Source organism: Oncorhynchus gorbuscha, linkage group LG05 (genome assembly GCF_021184085.1).
Source record: "Oncorhynchus gorbuscha isolate QuinsamMale2020 ecotype Even-year linkage group LG05, OgorEven_v1.0, whole genome shotgun sequence".
Classification (NCBI taxonomy): domain Eukaryota; kingdom Metazoa; phylum Chordata; class Actinopteri; order Salmoniformes; family Salmonidae; genus Oncorhynchus; species Oncorhynchus gorbuscha.
In genome coordinates this window covers 3,287,969-3,303,541 of record NC_060177.1, presented here as the reverse complement: position 1 = coordinate 3,303,541, position 15,573 = coordinate 3,287,969, and positions in this window count along the sequence as shown.

The window sequence follows — 15,573 nt, the reverse complement described above, 5'->3', positions numbered from 1 at the left end:
GGAACAGTGGGTTAACTGCCTTGTCCAGGGGAACAGTGGGTTAACTGCCTTGTTCAGGGGAACAGTGGGTTAACTGCCTTGTTCAGGGGAACAGTGGGTTAACTGCCTTGTTCAGGGGAACAGTGGGTTAACTGCTCTTGTTCAGGGGAACAGTGGGTTAACTGCCTTGCTCAGGGGAACAGTGGGTTAACTGCCTTGCTCAGGGGAACAGTGGGTTAACTGCCTTGTTCAGGGAAACAGTGGGTTAACTGCCTTGTTCAGGGGAACAGTGGGTTAACTGCCTTGTTCAGGGAACAGTGGGTTAACTGCCTTGTCCAGGGGAACAGTGGGTTAACTGCCTTGTTCAGGGGAACAGTGGGTTAACTGCCTTGTCCAGGGAAACAGTGGGTTAACTGCCTTGTCCAGGGAACAGTGGGTTAACTGCCTTTGTCCAGGGAACAGGGGTTAACTGCCTTGTCCAGGGGAACAGGGTTAACTGCCTTGTCCAGGGGAACAGTGGGTTAACTGCCTTGTCCAGGGGAACAGTGGGTTAACTGCCTTGTTCAGGGAACAGTGGGTTAACTGCCTTGTTCAGGGGAACAGTGAGTTAACTGCCTTGTTCAGGGAACAGTGGGTTAACTGCCTTGTTCAGGGAACAGTGGGTTAACTGCCTTGTTCAGGGAACAGTGGGTTAACTGCCTTGTTCAGGGAACAGTGGGTTAACTGCCTTGTTCAGGGGAACAGTGGGTTAACTGCCTTGTTCAGGGAACAGTGGGTTAACTGCCTTGTTCAGGGAACAGTGGGTTAACTGCCTTGTTCAGGGAACAGTGGGTTAACTGCCTTGTTCAGGGGAACAGTGGGTTAACTGCCTTGTTCAGGGGAACAGTGGGTTAACTGCCTTGTTCAGGGGAACAGTGGGTTAACTGCCTTGTCCAGGGGAACAGTGTTTTAACTGCCTTGTCCAGGGGAACAGTGGGTTAACTGCCTTGTTCAGGGGAACAGTGGGTTAACTGCCTTGTTCAGGGGAAGAATGACAGATTTTTTAGTGGTGAAGGTGCATGACATCAGACCGTGTGACTGTGTGGGAAATAGATATGAGAGGTTTAGGAAAGTATTTTCAGGGGGGATTCTTTGTTAATATCACCACCTATTGGGTAGGCCTATTGGGTAGGCCTATTGGGTAGGCCTATTGGGTAGATCTATTGGGTAGATCTATTGGGTAGGCCTATTGGGTAGATCTATTGGGTAGGCCTATTGGGTAGGCCTATTGGGTAGGCCTATTGGGTAGGCCTATTGGGTAGGCCTATTGGGTAGGCCTATTGGGTAGGCCTATTGGGTAGGCCTATTGGGTAGGCCTATTGGGTAGGCCTATTGGGTAGGCCTATTGGGTAGATCTATTGGGTAGGCCTATTGGGTAGATCTATTGGGTAGGCCTATTGGGTAGGCCTATTGGGTAGATCTATTGGGTAGGCTATTGGGTAGGGCCCTTGGGTAGGCCTATTGGGAGCAGGCCTATTGGGTAGGCCTATTGGGTAGGCCTATTGGGTAGATCTATTGGGTAGGCCTATTGGGTAGGCCTATTGGGTAGGCCTATTGGGTAGGCCTATTGGGTAGGCCTATTGGGTAGGCCTATTGGGTAGGCCTATTGGGTAGGCCTATTGGGTAGGCCTATTGGGTAGGCCTATTGGGTAGGCCGGTCCTATCAGCTTACATGGCTGGAATGTTTAACAGGCGTGTGGTAGGTTGGTAGTCTTATCCTGTAGGAGAGATGTCTCCAGTCGGTAGGTAGTCTTCCGGTTTTGTTACTAGTCCAACGGTGTAACCACTAGTCTACCTGCCGCCCCTCCACTCTAACCACTAGTCTACCTGCCGCCCCTCCACTCTAACCACTAGTCTACCTGCCGCCCCTCCACTCTAACCACTAGTCTACCTGCCGTCCCTCCACTCTAACCACTAGTCTACCTGCCGCCCCTCCACTCTAACCACTAGTCTACCTGCCGCCCCTCCACTCTAACCACTAGTCTACCTGCCGCCCCTCCACTCTAACCACTAGTCTACCTGCCGCCCCTCCACTTTAACCACTAGTCTACCTGCCGCCCCTCCACTCTAACCACTAGTCTACCTGCCGTCCCTCCACTCTAACCACTAGTCTACCTGCCGCCCCTCCACTCTAACCACTAGTCTACCTGCCGCCCCTCCACTCTAACCACTAGTCTACCTGCCGCCCCTCCACTCTAACCACTAGTCTACCTGCCGTCCCTCCACTCTAACCACTAGTCTACCTGCCGTCCCTCTACTCTAACCACTAGTCTACCTGCCTTCAACAGTATAGCCAGGGTCTTTGACCGTTCTCTGTTGCGGATGGGAGAAATAGGAAGTAATCAGAAGTGGGAGGAGCTATAGGAGGATTGCCTTATGGTATTGGCTGGAATGGAATCAAACACATGGAAACAATATGTTTGACTTCGTTTCCATTGATTCCGTTCCAGCCATTACAATGAGCCTGTCCTATAGCTCCTCCCACCAGCCTCCTCTGGAATTAATAATATGGTGTTGGTTTCCTGCGGGTCCTGCCGGGTTTCCTGTGGGTCCTGCCGGGTTTCCTGTGGGTCCTGCCGGGTTTCCTGTGGGTCCTGTCTGGTTTCCTGTGGGTCCTGTCTGGTTTCCTGTGGGTCCTGCCTGGTTTCCTGTGGGTCCTTGCCTGGTTTCCTGTGGGTCCTGCCTGGTTTCCTGCGGGTCCTGCCTGGTTTCCTGCGGATCCTGCCTGGTTTCCTGCGGATCCTGCCTGGTTTCCTGCGGGTCCTGCCTGGTTTCCTGCGGATCCTGCCTGGTTTCCTGCGGATCCTGCCTGGTTTCCTGCGGGTCCTGCCTGGTTTCCTGCGGGTCCTGCCTGGTTTCCTGCGGGTCTTGCCTGGTTTCCTGCGGCTCCTGCCGGGTTTCCTGCGGCTCCTGCCGGGTTTCCTGTGGGTCCTGTCTGGTTTCCTGCGGGTCCTGCCTGGTTTCCTGCGGGTCCTGCCTGGTTTCCTGCGGGTCCTGCCTGGTTTCCTGCGGATCCTGCCTGGTTTCCTGCGGATCCTGCCTGGTTTCCTGCGGGTCCTGCCTGGTTTCCTGCGGGTCCTGCCTGGTTTCCTGCGGGTCTTGCCTGGTTTCCTGCGGCTCCTGCCGGGTTTCCTGTGGGTTCTGTCTGGTTTCCTGTGGGTCCTGCCTGGTTTCCTGCGGGTCCTGCCTGTAATAGACATTCTAACGGGTGTTTCCTCTCCCTCCTACAGCGGAGAGGATCAGATGTTAAAGAACAGGACCTCAACGACAAACCTCGACGGAACGTCAGCTGGCAGGACAAAGGTGAGTCACTCCCTTAAACACACTGGAAATGGAGTCAGGCCTCAGTGATTTCAATAGCATTCCTTCATAACCTGTGTGCCCAGTTCTCACTCGCTCAAACTATTTCTGTGGGTTCTGGAATCCAGGGCTACGTTCCAATATCCACACTGGTACATTATCTAGGATGCTCCGGCATGACATTGGTTCACACTAGGTAGTATGTAAGCGTGGACACTAGGACAGAGCATAGGAGTTGGTTGTAAAAAATAAAAGATATTTGCTATCATTGATCATGATTGGTAGTGTTCATGTGTCTACGATGCCCCCTCAGATCCTGTGGTGGTGCATTGTGGGTACTGTAGTGTTCATGTGTCTGTGATGCCCCCGCAGAGCCTCTGAAGGTGCATTATGGGTACTGTAGTGTTAATGTGTCTATGATGCCTCCTCCGATCCTGTGGTGGTGCATTGTGGGTACTGAAGTGTTCATGTGTCTGTGATGCCCCCGCAGAGCCTCTGAAGGTGCATTATGGGTACTGTAGTGTTCATGTGTCTGTGATGCCCCCTCAGATCCTGTGGTGGTGCATTGTGGGTACTGTAGTGTTCATGTGTCTGTGATGCCCCCTCAGATCCTGTAGTGGTGCATTGTGGGTACTGTAGTGTTCATGTGTCTGTGATGTCTGTGATGCCCCCTCAGATCCTGTAGTGGTGCATTGTGGGTACTGTAGTGTTCATGTGTATGTGATTCCCCCTCAGATCCTATGGTGGTGCATTGTGGGTACTGTAGTGTTCATGTGTCTGTGATGCCCCCTCAGATCCTGTAGTGGTGCCAGTGGAGTCTGAGGATGAGAAGGGGGAACACTTGGAGCCCGAGAAGGAGGAGGGCGTTGGCATCACCTTTGTGGCTCGAAAGGTTCCAGACACGCCCAAAGAATCCACCCAAATCTGGTAAGGACACATTGACACAGGAGAGACTAGAAACCTGAGAAAATGGTCTGGTGTCCCTGTCTAAATACTGTACTAATACAGAATCCTGACTGTATTCTCCTCTGTCTGACCTGTGTCCTGTCTCAGTCCCGGCTGGTCTGGAGGTGTGTCAGAGCCCCTCCGTGGCCCCGCCTCCCCACCTGCAGTGAGAGGAACCTGCCCTGGAAGGGCGGCATCGGAACCCTGCCGGTGTGTGTTTCCATGGAGGCGACTAAAATCATCCCCATAGACCTGCAGCAGGCGTGGAACCAGAGCATCTCCTCCTTAGAGAGCCTGTCCTCTCCGCCGGGCCCCGTAGAGGCCTTACACCCCCCGCGTCAGCGCCCCTCTCCAGGCTGGGAGGGCAGCGTCCTGTCTCATACTCTGGTAGTGGAGTTAGTGGCTCTGGTTTTGGATCCAGAGGGGGCTGGAGTCAGCCAGTGGCTCAGGGCATCGCTCGGTTTGAGTTCCCTCCAGGAGGAGAGGAGAAGGAGGAGGAAGAGGGAGCCTTGTCTGATCAGGAGCAGGAGCTGCAGCCCTCATGTCATCCTCTGTGAGGCCCCTGGCCCCCGCCCCCTCCCCCCTGGCCCAGGGTCTAGGGCGGAGGAGGAACCCCTGTGTGTACCTGAGGAGCCTGGTCACAGCGCCCCCTCCTGGCAGTGAGCGCTGGCGCGCAGCAGAGGGCCCACTCAGCTTTAATAGCTCCAACCACATCTCTGGCGTTGCCCCGCGACGCAGATCTAGGATCAGCTTACTCAACCAAGTCCCTAACCAATACCTATGAGGGAGAACAACACAAGACTGATTTCAAATCAGCTTTTATGGGCAATCACGTCCCTCACTGCCTCACACACTCAACAACAGAACAGACACCCAACCACACACACACACACACACACACACACACACACACACACACACACACACACACACACACACACACACACACACACACACACACACACACACACACACACACACACACACACACACACACACACACACACACACACACACACACACACAGGATGTTGGATAATACAGCCATGATGATATTGAGGAAGTATAATGAGCATCCCATAATGAGCACCCTATTCCCCTATATAGTGCACTACTTTTGACCAGGGCCCCAATAGGAATAGGGTACTATTTCTGGGACGAAGGCTGAGAGTTTTGATGTGGCAGCTGGTACAGTCACATATAGACAGACACAGTGCATTGTGGTCCAGGGTTGGGGCCGCCGTCCATGTGGTAAAACAATACCAGTTTCCAGAGAGAGAGTGTTGTTGATTGATGACCAGATCCTGGTCCCTGATTGGTTCTACCCTCCCCAGCTCCCTGCAGGGCCGAGGTTCTGCCCTGTCTGTTTCATACACTTTGAATATAAGGCACTGTCAAGATGTAAAGCCGATTTGGGAAATATATCTGTCTACAGCCGGACGTGCCACATTACCCATCTAACATCAAACCTCCATTTCAACCCCAGTCCTCTCCTCCTTCCTTCCCTTCCCTCTTCCTCTCTCTCCTCCTCTCCTCTCTATATCCTCTCCTATCCTCTCCTCTCCTCCTCCCCGACCCACAAGAAAAGAGAGAGAGAAAACATTTGTCCTTCCTAACAGCTTCACTTATATAATATAATATATATATATACTTATTTTTCCAGGCTGTATCACAGCGGTCTAAGGTACTACATACCCTGGTTCCATTCCAGGCTGTATCAGAGCTGTCTATGACACTGCATCTCAGTGCTAGAGGTGTCACTACAGACCCTGTGGTTCCAATCCAGGCTGTATCACAGTGGCCTAAGGCACTGCATCTCAGTGCTAGAGGTATCACTACAGACCCTGGTTAGATTCCAGGCTGTATCACAGTGGTCTAAGGTACTACATACCCTGGTTCCATTCCAGGCTTGTATCACAGTGGTCTAAGGCACTGCATCTCAGTGCTAGAGGCATCTTTGCAGTCTTTGTATATAAGAATTTGTACTTAACTGATTTGCTAAATCAAGGTTACACACATAATTCCCAGCAACCTGAAGCCAGCCGCACCAATGTGTCAGAGGAAACACAGTTTAACTGACGCACCATGTCAGCCTGCAGACACCCGTCCCACCACAAGGACGCTAGAGTGCGATGAGCCAAGTAAAGCCCCACCGGCCAAACCCTCCCGTAACCCGGACGATGCTGGGCCAATTGTGTGCCGTCTATGGGACTCCTGGACCCATTGAACCCGGGTCTGTGTACACCTCTAGCACTGCAGTGTCCTATGACACTGCTGCCACTCGGTAGAGGGAGGGAGGAGGTAGAGAGACAGAGGGGAGGTAGAGAGAGAGAGGAGGTAGAGAGAGAGGGGAGGTAGAGAGAGAGAGGGAGGAGAGTGAGAGAGGGAGGTAGAGAGAGAGGGAGGTAGAGAGAGAGGGAGGTAGAGAGAGAGAGGGAGGTAGAGACAGAGGAGGTAGTTCCATTCCAGGGAGGTAGAGAGAGAGGGAGGTAGAGGCAGAGGGAGGTAGAGAGAGAGGAGGTAGAGAGAGAGGGAGGTAGAGAGAGAGAGGAGGTAGAGAGAGAGGGGAGGTCAGAGAGAGAGGGGAGGTAGAGAGAGAGAGGAGGTAGAGAGAGAGGGGGTAGAGAGAGAGGGAGGTAGAGAGAGAGAGGGAGGTAGAGAGAGGGGGAGGTAGAGAGAGAGAGGGAGGTAGAGAGAGAGAGGGAGGTAGAGAGAGAGGGAGTTAGAGAGAGAGGGGAGTAGAGAGAGGGAGTTAGAGAGAGGAGGGAGTTAGAGAGAGAGAGAGAGAGAGGAAGAGACAGAGAGGAGAGAGACAGAGGGAGAGAGACAGAGAGGAGAGAGACAGAGAGGGAGAGAGACAGAGAGGAGAGAGACAGAGAGGGGAGAGAGACAGAGAGGGAGAGAGACAGAGAGGGAGAGAGACAGAGAGGGAGAGAGACAGAGAGGGAGAGAGACAGAGAGGGGAGAGAGACAGAGAGGGAGAGAGACAGAGAGGGAGAGAGACAGAGAGGGAGAGAGACAGAGAGGACAGAGAGGGAGAGAGACGGAGGTAGAGGGAGAGAGAGAGAGAGGGAGGTAGAGAGAGGTAGAGAGGAGGTAGAGAGAGAGAGAGAGGTAGAGAGAGAGAGGGAGGTAGAGAGAGGGGGAGTTAGAGAGAGAGGGAGGTAGAGAGAGAGAGGGAGGTAGAGAGAGAGAGGGAGTTAGAGAGAGAGAGGGAGGTAGAGAGAGAGGGGAGGTAGAGAGAGAGAGAGGGGGTTAGAGAGAGGTAGAGAGAGGGAGGTAGAGAGAGAGAGAGAGGGAGGTAGAGAGAGAGAGAGATAGAGGAGAGAAAGAGGGAGGTAGAGAGAGAGGGGAGGTAGAGAGAGAGAGAGAGGGAGGTAGAGAGAGAGAGAGAGGGCAGGAGAGAGAGGAGGGAGAGTAGAGAGAGAGGGGAGGTAGAGAGAGAGGGAGGTAGAGAGAGAGAGAGGGAGGTAGAGAGAGAGAGAGGAGGTAGAGAGAGAGAGAGAGGGAGGTAGAGAGAGAGAGAGGGAGGTAGAGAGAGAGGGAGGTAGAGAGAGAGAGAGAGAGGTAGAGGAGAGAGAGAGAGGGAGGAGGTAGAGAGAGAGAGAGGGAGGGAGGTAGAGAGAGAGAGAGAGGGAGGGGGTAGAGAGAGAGAGAGAGGAGGGAGGTAGAGAGAGAGAGAGAGAGGGAGGTAGAGAGAGGAGGAGGTAGAGAGAGAGAGAGGGAGGAGGTAGAGAGAGAGAGGGGGAGGGAGGTAGAGAGGAGGTAGAGAGGGAGGTAGAGGGAGGTGGAGAGGGAGGTAGAGAGAGGGAGAGGGAGGGAGGTAGAGAGAGGGAGAGGGAGGTAGAGAGAGACAGAGGGAGGTAGAGAGAGGGAGAGGGAGGTAGAGAGAGAGGGAGAGGGAGGTAGGTAGAGAGACAGAGGGAGGTAGAGAGAGGGAGAGAGAGGGAGAGGGAGGGAGAGGGAGGAGAGGGAGGGAGGGAGAGGGAGGGAGAGGGAGGAGGAGGGGGGAGGTAGAGAGAGGGGAGAGGGAGGTAGAGAGAGGGAGAGGGAGGTAGAGAGAGGTAGAGGGGAGGGAGAGGGAGGGAGAGGGGGGAGAGGGAGGGAGAGGGGAGGGAGAGGGAGGGGAGAGGGAGGGAGAGGGAGGGAGAGGGAGGGAGAGAGAGGGGAGAGAGAGGGAGAGTAGAGAGAGAGGGAGAGAGAGGGAGAGAGAGGGAGAGAGGGGAGAGAGAGAGGGAGAGAGAGGGTAGAGAGAGAGGTAGAGAGAGGGGAGAGAGGTAGAGAGGGAGAGAGAGGAGAGAGAGAGAGGTAGAGAGAGGTAGAGAGAGAGAGGTAGAGAGAGAGGTAGAGAGAGAGGTAGAGAGGTAGAGGAGAGAGGTAGAGAGAGAAGAGATCAAGAGGAGAAGACAGGGCTGAAAGCACCAACATTATAAACTTCTAAACACCAGCCCAGAGAGAGTGTTGTTGATTGATGACAGATCCGGTCCCTAATTGGTTTGTGCTCTGTTACCCGACTCCTATGGTCACGGTCAGGTCATGGGACCCAACTCCTATGGTCACGGTCAGGTCATGGACCCAACTCCTATGGTCACGGTCAGGTCATGGGACCCAACTCCTGTGGTCACGGTCAGGTCATGGGACCCGACTCCTGTGGTCACGGTCAGGTCATGGGACCCAACTCCTGTGGTCACGGTCAGGTCATGGGACCCGACTCCTGTGGTCACGGTCAGGTCATGGGACCCAACTCCTGTGGTCACGGGACCCAACTCCTATGGTCATGGTCAGGTCATGGGACCCAACTCCTATGGTCATGGTCAGGTCATGGGACCAAACTCCTATGGTCACGGTCAGGTCATGGGACCCAACTCCCTGTGGTCACGGTCAGGTCATGGGACCCAACTCCTGTGGTCACGGGACCCGACTCCTATGGTCACGGTCAGGTCATGGGACCCAACTCCTATGGTCAGGTCATGGGACCCAACTCCTGTGGTCACAGTCAGGTCATGGGACCCAACTCCTATGGTCAGGTCAGGTCACGGGACTCGACTCCTATGGTCACGGTCAGGTCATGGGACCCGACTCCTGTGGTCACGGTCAGGTCATGGGACCCGACTCCTGTGGTCACGGTCAGGTCATGGGACCCAACTCCTATGGTCAGGTCACGGGACCCAACTCCTATGGTCACGGTCAGGCCATGGGACCCAACTCCTATGGTCACGGTCAGGTCATGGGACCCAACTCCTATGGTCACGGTCAGGTCACGGGACCCAACTCCTATGGTCACGGTCAGGCCATGGGACCCAACTCCTATGGTCACGGTCAGGTCATGGGACCCAACTCCTATGGTCAGGTCATGGGACCCAACTCCTGTGGTCACGGTCAGGTCACGGGACCCAACTCCTATGGTCACGGTCAGGTCACGGGACCCAACTCCTATGGTCACGGTCAGGTCACGGGACCCAACTCCTATGGTCACGGTCAGGTCATGGGACCCAACTCCTATGGTCAGGTCATGGGACCCAACTCCTATGGTCACGGTCAGGTCACGGGACCCAACTCCTATGGTCACGGTCAGGTCACGGTCAGGCCATGGGACCCAACTCCTATGGTCACGGTCAGGTCATGGGACCCAACTCCTATGGTCAGGTCATGGGACCCAACTCCTATGGTCACGGTCAGGTCATGGGACCCAACTCCTGTGGTCACGGTCAGGTCATGGGACCCGACTCCTGTGGTCACGGTCAGGTCATGGGACCCAACTCCTGTGGTCACGGTCAGGTCATGGGACCCGACTCCTGTGGTCACGGTCAGGTCATGGACCCTACTCCTGTGGTCACGGGACCCAACTCCTATGGTCATGGTCAGGTCATGGGACCCAACTCCTATGGTCATGGTCAGGTCATGGGACCAAACTCCTATGGTCACGGTCAGGTCATGGGACTCAACTCCTGTGGTCACGGTCAGGTCATGGGACCCGACTCCTGTGGTCACGGTCAGGTCATGGGACTCAACTCCTGTGGTCACGGGTCAGGTCATGGGACCCGACTCCTGTGGTCACGGTCAGGTCATGGGACCCGACTCCTGTGGTCACGGTCAGGTCATGGGACCCAACTCCTGTGGTCACGGTCAGGTCATGGGGCCCAACTCCTATGGTCAGGCCAAACAGCAATAACAACAACCATAGGAGTTGACAAGACAGCACAAGCAGATATGAGACCAGGCCATGAGACTATCAGGAAAGTCTTTAATTTCATACATTTCCCAAACCCCAACCCAGAGCCAGCATCGATGCTTGATGACCCCAACCCAGAGCCAGCATCGATGCTTGATGACCGCAGCCCAGAGCCAGCATCGATGCTTGATGACCGCAGCCCAGAGCCAGCATCGATGCTTGATGACCATAGCTCAGAGCCAGCATCGATGCTTGATGACCGCAGCCCAGAGCCAGCATCGATGGGAGCCCCAACATCGATGCTTGATGACCGCAGCCCAGAGCCAGCATCGATGCTTGGACCCAACCCAGAGCCAGCATCGATGGATGACCGCAGCCCAGAACCAGGTCATGTTGATGACCCCAGCCCAGAGCCAGCATCGATGCTTGATGACCGCAGCCCAGAGCCAGCATCGCCTGGTCCCAGATCTGTTTGTGAAGTCTGCAGACCTACTTCTCTCATCCTCTCTGTGGATGAACCTGGACCTCAGGTATTGAATATTCCTCTCATCCTCTCTGGTGATGAACCTGGACCTCAGGAAGCCCAGGGGAGACACAGTATTGAATATTCCTCTCATCCTCTAGTGATGAACCTGACCTCAGGAAGCCCAGGGGGAGACAGTATTGAATATTCCTCTCATCCTCTCTGTAGTGATGAACCTGGACCTCAGGAAGCCCAGGGGGGACAGGTATTGAATATTCCTCTCATCCTCTCTGTAGTGATGAACCTGGAACTCAGGAAGCCCAGGGGGAGACACAGTATTGAATATTCCTCTCGTCCTCTCTGTATGAACCTGGACCTCAGGAAGCCCAGGGGGAGACAGTATTGAATATTCCTCTCATCCTCTCTGTAGTGATGAACCTGGACCTCAGGAAGCCCAGGGGGAGACACAGTATTGAATATTCCTCTCATCCTCTCTGTAGTGATGAACCTGGACCTCAGGAAGCCCAGGGGAGACACAGTATTGAATATTCCCTCTCATCCTCTCTGTAGTGATGAACCTGGACCTCAGGAAGCCCAGGGGGGAGACAGTATTGAATATTCCTCTCATCCTCTCTGTAGTGATGAACCTGTCAGGAAGCCCAGGGGAGACAGTATTGAATATTCCTCTCATCCTCTCTGTAGTGATGAACCTGGAACTCAGGAAGCCTCCAGGGGGAGACACAGTATTGAATATTCCTCTCATCCTCTCTGTAGTGATGAACCTGGACCTCCAGGAAGCCCAGGGGGAGACAGTATTGAATATTCCTCTCATCCTCTCTGTAGTGATGAACCTGGACCTCAGGAAGCCCAGGGGGGGAGACAGTATTGAATATTCCTCTCATCCTCTCTGTAGTGATGAACCTGGAACTCAGGAAGCCCAGGGGGAGACACAGTATTGAATATTCCTCTCATCCTCTCTGTAGTGATGAACCTGGACCTCAGGAAGCCCAGGGGGGGAGACAGTATTGAATATTCCTCTCATCCTCTCTGTAGTGATGAACCTGGACCTCAGGAAGCCCAGGGGGAGACAGTCTCATCCTCTCTGTAGTGATGAACCTGGAACTCAGGAAGCCCAGGGGGAGACACAGTATTGAATATTCCTCTCATCCTCTCAGTAGTGATGAACCTGGACCTCAGAAGCCCAGGGGAGACAGTATTGAATATTCCTCATCCTCTCTGTAGTGATGAACCTGGACCTCAGGAAGCCCAGGGGGGGAGACACAGTATTGAATATTCCTCTCATCCTCTCTGTAGTGATGAACCTGGACCTCAGGAAGCCCAGGGGGGGAGACACAGTATTGAATATTCCTCTCATCCTCTCAGTAGTGATGAACCTGGGCCTCAGGAAGCCCAGGGGAGACAGTATTGAATATTCCTCTCATCCTCTCAGTAGTGATGAACCTGGGCCTCAGGAAGCCCAGGGGGAGACACACAGTATTGAATATTCCTCTCATCCTCTCTGTAGTGATGAACCTGGACCTCAGGAAGCCCAGGGGGAGACAGTATTGAATATTCCTCTCATCCTCTCAGTAGTGATGAACCTGACCTCAGGAAGCCCAGGGGAGACAGTATTGAATATTCCTCTCATCCTCTCAGTAGTGATGAACCTGGACCTCAGGAAGCCCAGGGGGAGACACAGTATTGAATATTCCTCTCATCCTCTCAGTAGTGATGAACCTGGACCTCAGGAAGCCCAGGGGAGACACAGTATTGAATATGATGTATATTTCACCCTCTAGTCCATGCGACAGGTAGTAGGACTTTCTCTGTTTCTCTCATCATGTACAGTCAGAGCAGGTTAATCACAGCCTGCCTCCTAATGGCACCCCCTAACCCTACATAGTGCACTACTATAGGGTCTATGGGGCTCTGGTCAAAAGTAGTGCACTACTAGGACCTACGGGGCTCTGGTCAAAAAAGTAGTGCACTACTATAGGGCCTATGGGGCTCTGGTCAAAAGTAGTGCACTACTATAGGGCCTATGGGGCTCTGGTCAAAAGTAGTGCACTACTATAGGGCTCTGGTCAAACGTAGTGCACTACTATAGGGTTCTGGTCAAACGTAGTGCACTACTATAGGGGCCTATGGGGCTCTGGTCAAAAGTAGTGCACTACTATAGGGCCTATGGGGCTCTGGTCAAAAGTAGTGCACTACTATAGGGCCTATGGGGCTCTGGTCAAAAGTAGTGCACTACTATAGGGCCTATGGGCTCTGGTCAAAAAGTAGTGCACTACTATAGGGCCTATGGGGCTCTGGTCAAACGTAGTGCACTACTATAGGGTTCTGGTCAAAAGTAGTGCACTACTATAGGGCCTATGGGGCTCTGGTCAAAAGTAGTGCACTACTATAGGGCTCTGGTCAAAAGTATTAAACTATATTGGCAATAGGGAATGTGATTTGGGAAATAACCCTAAGAATCGCCCCCTTAGTGACTTTAAACAGCACTTCATCTTTCAATCCCTCTCTGCCTGTCCTTTATGGCCTGTGTCAACCCAATGCAGCCGTATGTTAAGACTAAACACCTATAACCTTGGTTTTTAAACATGTATTTATCAATGCTTCTCTTATATAAAAATTACAGAAGACATTTTCTCTGTAAAAATACAAATAAAAATAAAGAACATTTTTAAAAACTTTGCGGAGCTACAGAAGAATAGTTTTTATTTATAAATGACCAAAGTTTGTAGAAGAGTTCAAGTCACTGTTTCCTTTTTGATGTGATGAGATCATCCATTGCCTCAGTCTGTTGTGTATTCTATTGTAACTGTTACGAAGGACACACACACACACACACACACACACACACACACACACACACACACACACACACACACACACACACACACACACACACACACACACACACACACACACACACACACACACACACACACACACACACACACACACACACACACACACACACACACACACACACACACACACACACACACACACACATAAAGTGTAGTATCTAATCTGATATAGAAACCAGTATGCTGTTATCCCGGTAGAGACACAACATTATCACCCCTCCTGTGTTTTACCTTGTTCAATATCTTAACACACGCCTATCATTTAATAATGCATTCAGATGAGATAAACACTCTGTTATATTCTGTATTTATGTAAAGGAGTTGTTTTAATGATACATTAGTTTAATGTATAATACATTTTTTTTGTGTGTGCCAAAGATTCACATGAAATGTTAATTTAAAGCCCGAGCTCGTTGATACTGGGTCTATAATGTGACGACGTAAACAGTCAGTTTTCCCTAACAAATAAATACTTACAGTTCTGTCCTCCATACTGGTCCTTCTGTAGCTCAGTTGGTAGAGCATGGCGCTTGTAACGCCAGGGTAGTGGGTTCAATCCCCGGGACCACCCATACGTAGAATGTATGCACACATGACTGTAAGTCGCTTTGGATAAAAGCGTCTGCTAAATGGCATATATTATTATTATTATTATAGAGGACAATCCACAGGCCCATAGGGATACAACCTCCTGTAAATATCTCTCCCCGGCACCATCATTTAGTTGTTTATTGTCATGTCAACAGCCACAAACTCTCCAATCAGCAAAGGTGATGAGTTTAACATGAGGGATGTTGTGCCTTGTAAGAAGAAACGATTGGTTTTTGTCCCAAATGGCTCCCTATTCCCTGTTCTGGACCAGGGCCCTCCCTATTCCCTGTTCTGGACCAGGGCCCTCCCTATTCCCTGTTCTGGACTAGGGCCCTCCCTATTCCCTTTATAGTGCATTGTTCTGGACCAGGGCCCTCCCTATTCCCTGTTCTGGACCAGGGCCCTCCCTATTCCCTGTTCTGGACCAGGGCCCTCCCTATTCCCTGTTCTGGACCAGGGCCCTCCCTATTCCCTGTTCTGGACCAGGGCACTCCCCTATTCCCTTTATAGTGCATTGTTCTGGACCAGGGCCCTCCCTTAATATTCCCCTGTTCTGGACCAGGGCCTTCCCTATTCCCCTGTTCTGGACCAGGGCCCTCCCTATTCCCTGTTCTGGACCAGGGCCCTCCCTATTCCCTGTTCTGGACCAGGGCCCTCCCTATTCCCTTTATAGTGCATTGTTCTGGACCAGGGCCCTCCCTATTCCCTGTTCTGGACCAGGGCACTCCCTATTCCCTGTTCTGGACCAGGGCCCTCCCTATTCCCTGTTCTGGACCAGGGCCCTCCCTATTCCCTGTTCTGGACTAGGGCACTCATTCCCTTTATAGTGCATTGTTCTGGACCAGGGCCCTCCCCTAATCCCTGTTCTGGACCAGGGCCCTCCCTATTCCCTGTTCTGGACCAGGGCCCTCCCTATTCCCTGTTCTGGACCAGGGCCCTCCCTATTCCCTTTATAGTGCATTGTTCTGGACCAGGGCCCTCCCTATTCCCTTTATAGAGCATTGTTCTGGACCAGGGCCCTCCCTATTCCCTGTTCTGGTACCAAGGCCCTCCCTATTCCCTGTTCTGGACCAGGGCCCTCATAGCCTTTATTGGACTTTTTTTCATAACCCTTGAGAAAAGGGGCAATTAGGGATTAAACCCTTGACTAGTGTGGTACCAGCTGCTTGCCTCATAACCCTTGACTAGTGTGGTACCAGCTGCTTGCC